This window comes from Lolium perenne, chromosome 3 (assembly GCF_019359855.2).
Source record: "Lolium perenne isolate Kyuss_39 chromosome 3, Kyuss_2.0, whole genome shotgun sequence".
Classification (NCBI taxonomy): Eukaryota; Viridiplantae; Streptophyta; class Magnoliopsida; order Poales; family Poaceae; genus Lolium; species Lolium perenne.
In genome coordinates, this window is record NC_067246.2 from 89222468 (window position 1) to 89228600 (window position 6133).

Sequence of the window (6133 nt, forward strand, 5' to 3'; positions counted from 1 at the left end):
TAAGAGATTGAGGATTGTTGTCCAAACTGAAACTTCAACCATGGATCATGGCTTTAGTTAGCGGCCCAATGTTCTTCTCGAACAATATGCATGCTCAAACCATTCAACTCATGGTAAATCGCCCTTACTTCAGACAAGACGAACATGCATAGCAACTCACATGATATTCAACAAAGGGTAGTTGATGGCGTCCCCAGGAACATGGTTATCGCACAACAAGCAACTTAATAAGAAATAAGATACATAAGTACATATTCAATACCACAATAGTTTTTAGGCTATTTTTCCCATGAGCTATATATTGCAAAGACAAAGAATGGAATTTTTAAAGGTAGCACTCAAGCAATTTACTTTGGAATGGAAGAAAATACCATGTAGTAGGTAGGTATGGTGGACACAAATGGCATAGTTTTTGGCTCAAGGATTTGGATGCACGAGAAGTAATCCCTCTCAATACAAGGCTTAGGCTAGCAAGGTTATTTGAAGCAAACACAAGTATGAACCGGTACAACAAAACTCACATAAGAACATATTGCAAGCATTATAAGACTCTACACTGTCATCCTTGTTGCTCAAACCCTTACCAGAAAATATCTAGACTTTAGAGAGACCAATCATGCAAACCAAATTTCAACAAGCTCTATGTATTTCTTCACTAATAGGTGCAAAGTATATGATGCAAAAGCTTAAACATGAGCTATAACAATTGCCAAGTATCACATTATTCAAGATATTATACCAATTACCACATGTAGCATTTTCTGTTTCCAACCATATAACAATTAACGAAGCAGTTTCAACATTCGCCATGAACATTAAGAATAAAGCTAAGGACATATTTGTCCGTATGCAACAGCGGAGCGTGTCTCTCTCCCACACAATGAATGCTAGGATCCAATTTATTCAAACAAAAAAAAGGACGTACCCAGTGCTGAGAGCTCCCGCACTGTGCGGGGTCTGGGGAAGGTGTTAGTGGCAAGCCTTACCCTCACGAAGTGCAATATGAGGAGACCGCGACTCGAACATGGGACCTCTCGGTCACAGGCGGTGAGGCTCTACCGCTGCACCAGGCCCGCCCTTCAATTTATTCAAACAAAACAAAAAACAAAAACATACAGAAGCTCCAAGTAAAGCACATAAGATGTGATGGAATAAAAATATAGTTTCACTAGAGGAACCTGATAATGTTGTCGATGAAGAAGGGGATGCCTTGGGCATCCCCAAGCTTAGATGCTTGAGTCTTCTTAAAATATGTAGGGATGAACCACCGGGGGCATCCCCAAGCTTAGAGCTTTCACTCTCCTTCATCATATTGTATCATCCTCCTCTCTTGATCCTTGAAAACTTCCTCCACACCAAACTCAAAACAACTCATTAGAGGGTTAGTGCATAATCAAAAATTCACATGTTCAGAGGTGACATAATCATTCTTAACACTTCTGGACATTGTACAAAGCTGCTGAAAGTTAATGGAACAAAGAAATCCATCAAACATAGCAAAACAGGCAATGCGAAATAAAAGGCAGAATCTGTCAAAAACAGAACAGTCTGTAAAGACGAATTTTTCTGGGGCACCAGACTTGCTCAAATGAAAATGCTCAAATTGAATTAAAGTTGCGTACATATCTGAGGATCACTCACGTAAATTGGCAGATTTTTCTGAGTTACCTACAGAGAACACTGCCCAAATTCGTGGCAGCAAGAAATCTGTTTCTGTGCAGTAATCCAAATCTAGTATGAACCTTACTATCAAAGACTTTACTTGGCACAACTATGCAATAAAATAAAGATAAGGAGAGGTTGCTACAGTAGTAACAACTTCCAAGACTCAAATATTAAACAAAAGTGCAGAAGTAAAATCATGGGTTGTCTCCCATAAGCGCTTTTCTTTAACGCCTTTCAGCTAGGCGCAGAAAGTGTGTATCAAGTGTTATCAAGAGATGAAGCATTGGCAGCGGGGTTTGGAGCTTTCTCCACTATGCATTGTATCTTATCTATGTAAGTTTCAGAGGCTCCTTTTTCATTAGTCTTAGGCTCGCTATTCTCATCAAATAAATTTTCAGGGACAAGCCAAACATAGTTATTTTCTAGAGCTTCATGCATTCCTAGGAGCTTACTGGGTATCGGTGCTTTAATCTCCCCACCATCATTAACATTATTAGTGTACCTTATTCTATCCATGTCCATCTTTTCAAGTGTTCTTTTAAAATCGGTGAATAAACCAAGCCTCTTGTGCTTAATAAAAACTTTTCTAGCTTCTTTAGCTATATCTTTAAATTCTCTATCAAGGACTTTTAAAACAAAATCTCTCTTTTCTCCCCTCTCCATATCAGAAAGTGTAAGGAACATGTGTTGTATCATGGGATTGAGACTAATAAATCTAGTTTCCAACATGTGTACTAAACAGGCAGAGGCACTTTCATAAGTAGGAGTAGCTTTTAATAATGGTATATCTTCAAAATCTTCATCCATGCTAACATGGGTGAAAAATGCTTCTATATTATCTCTTCCAATGATAGACCCTCGGCCTACCGGTACATCTTTAAGAATAAACTTAGGAGGAAACATGATGAAATAAACAAAAAGCAAATAAAGTAAATGCAAGTAACTAATTTTTTGTGTTCTTAATATGGAGAACGCAAATAAGATAGTAAATAAAGTAAAGCTAGCAACTAATTTTTTTGTATTTTGATATAATGCAGCAAACAAAGAAGTAAATAAAAATAAAGCAAGACAAAAACAAAGTAAAGAGATTGGAAGTGGAGACTCCCCTTGCAGCGTGTCTTGATCTCCCCGGCAACGGCGCCAGAAAAAGAGCTTGATACGCGTACAGCACGCGTCCGTTGGGAACCCCAAGAGGAAGGTGTGATGCGTACAGCAGCAAGTTTTCCCTCAGTAAGAAACCAAGGATTATCGAACCTGTAGGAGCCAAGAAGCACGTTGAAGGTTGATGGCGGCGGAGTGTAGTGCGGCGCAACACCAGGGATTCCGGTGCCAACGTGGAACCTGCACAACACAACCAAATTACTTTGCCCCAACGTGACAGTGAGGTTGTCAATCTCACCGGCTTGCTGTAACAAAAGATTAGATGTATACTGTGGATGATGATGTTTGCAGATAATAGTAAGAACGAGTATTGCAGTAGATTGTATTCGATGTAAAAAATGGACCGGGGTCCACAGTTCACTAGTGGTGTCTCTCCGATAAGAATAAGCATGTTGGGTGAACAAATTACAGTTGGGCAATTGACAAATAAATATGGCATGACAATGCACATACATGTTATGATGAGTAGTGTGAAATTCAATTGGGCATTACGACAAAGTACATAGACCGCTATCCAGCATGCATCTATGCCTAAAAAGTCCACCTTCAGGTTATCATCCGAGCCCCTTCCAGTATTAAGTTGCAAACAACAGACAATTGCATTAAGTATGGTGCGTAATGTAATCAACACATACATCCTTAGACATAGCATTGATGTTCTATCCCTAGTGGCAACAGCAAATCCACAACCTTAGAAATTTCTTTCACTGTCCCAGATTTAATGGAGGCATGAACCCACTATCGAGCATAAATACTCCCTCTTGGAGTTACAAGTAACGACTTGGCCATAGCCTCTACTAATAACGGAGAGCATGCAAGATCATAAACAACACATAGATGATAGATTGAAAATCAACATAACATAGCATTCCATATTCATCGGATCCCAACAAACGCAACATGTAGCATTACAGATAGATGATCTTGATCATGTTAGGCAGCTCACAAGATCCGACAATGATAGCACAATGAGGAGAAGACGAACATCTAGCTACTGCTATGGACCCATAGTCCAGGGGTGAACTACTCACACATCAATCCGGAGGCGACCATGGAGGTGAAGAGTCCTCCGGGAGATGATTCCCCTCTCCGGCAGGGTGCCGGAGGCGATCTCCTAAATCCCCCGGGATGGGATTGGCGGCTGCGGCGTCTCTGGAAGGTTTTCCGTATCATGGCTCTCGGTACTGGAGTTATTATCGACGGAGGCTTCTTATAGGCGGAGAGGTAAGTTTAGGGGCGATGCGAGGGGCCCACACAACAGGGCCGCGCGGCCAGGGGCTGGGCCGCGCCGCCCTGGCGTGTCGCCGCCTCGTCGCCCCACTTCGTTTCCCTTTCGGACTTCTGGAAGCTTCGTGGAAAAATAAGCCTCTGGGCGTTGATTTCATCAAATTCCGAGAATATTTCCTTACTAGGATTTCTGAAACCAAAAACAGCAGAAAACAGCAACTGGGTCTTCGGCGTCTCGTTAATAGGTTAGTGCCGGAAAATGCATAAATATGACATAAAGTATGTATAAAACATGTGTGTATCATCATAAAGTAGCATGGAACATAAGAAATTATCGATACGTTGGAGACGTATCACATCACATGCTAAAGTCTAAGCCACAGTCTAAACAAACTTCCTTTTGCACCACTATAAGCATGAAATATTTTACTCACTCCAACACTAATCAATTTATCTGAAACAACTCTCATAGATAATAATCAATAAAGACCAGAGAGATAATCATACCTAACTAAACAAAACTAACAAGCTCTGACCAAAATACGAGTGGAAAACAAGAGGTAAACGCAGTACTAGCAAAAGAGAACACTCGCAGAACAATAAGAGTGAAAACTAGAGTGTTCTATGCAATAAAAACGAAATGTGTCATTCTCCAAAATAAGTATGCTCGGATCCAACCATATACTACACCAAACAAAACAAAAAAAGACGCTCCAAGAATAACACATAGCATATGAAACAATAAAAATATAGTGTCTTGAAAGATGACCTGATATTTTTGTTGATGAAGAAGGGAATGCCTTGGGCATCCCCAAGATTTGACGCTTGTACCTCTTGGATATTTCTTGGGGTGACATGGGCATCCCCAAGCTTGAGCTTTTGTCCATCCTTCATCTCATCACATCATTCTTCTCTCCCTACACTTGAAAACTTCCTTCATACAAAACTTCACACAATTTTCATTAGCAGCATTAGTGTAGTCAAAATAACAAATCCACTTTGGTTCGTTTCAAACATAAGTAACACATCCATTAAAAAATTATCTACTGTAACAACTTATTTTAAAAGCTCTTTCTCTCAAAAGGACTCAAAAAGAAAAAGATTAAGAGGCAAATGCAAATAGTGGCAGAAATCTCTCAAAACAGAACTGAAGGGATTCGTAGCATACAAAACAAAAAATTTCCTACCGCGAGAACGCAATCCAAGCCAAGATGCAATATAGAAGATGGAAGAAACGAGGGGATGAACGAGACTAACCCTTGAAGATTTCCAAAGCCTACAAGAGGAGGCTCTCGTTGTTGCGGTAGACGATCACTTGCCGCTTTCAAAAGCGCGTAGAAGATCTTGACGGTGCCACAATCGGGCAGCACCTCCGTACTCGGTCACACGTTCGGTGTTGATGACGACGTCCTTCTCCCCGTTCCAGCGGGTTGCGGAAGTAGTAGATCCTACTAGGAATCCCGACAGCACGACGGCGTGGTGGCGGTGTTGATGGAGATCTCCGGCGGAGCTTCGCTAAGCATATGCGGGAGAGGTGGTGGAGGAGAAGTAGCTAGGGTTTGGGGAGAGGGGGCTTGGGCGCCGGCCCTCAAAGGGGTGCGGCCAAGGTGGAGCCAAGAGTGGCCGGCCAGCCCCTCCCCTCCTCTCTTTATATAGGTGGAAGCCCCAAGGATTAGGTCAAAAGTCTCCGAATAAGACCCCAACATAAACCTTCCATATGACCAAACCTAGGGGGAGTGGGACTCCCTCCTTTCCTTGGTGGGGTGGCCGGCCATCATGGGGAGGAGTCCACTTGGGACTCCTCCTCCCTTAGGCTGGCCGGCCAAGGTGGGTGGAGTCCCTCTGGGACTCCACCTTCCATCCTGATTTCTTCCGGACTCTTCTAGAACCTTCTAGAACCTTCGAGAGAAAATACCGGATCATTTTCAAACCTAGAAAATGACTTCCTATATATGAATCTTATTATCCGGACCATTCCGGAACTCCTCGTGATGTCCTGGATCCCATCCGAGACTCCGAAAATAACTTCGAACTCCATTCCACATTCCATATCTACTTAAACGACATCAAACCTTAAGTG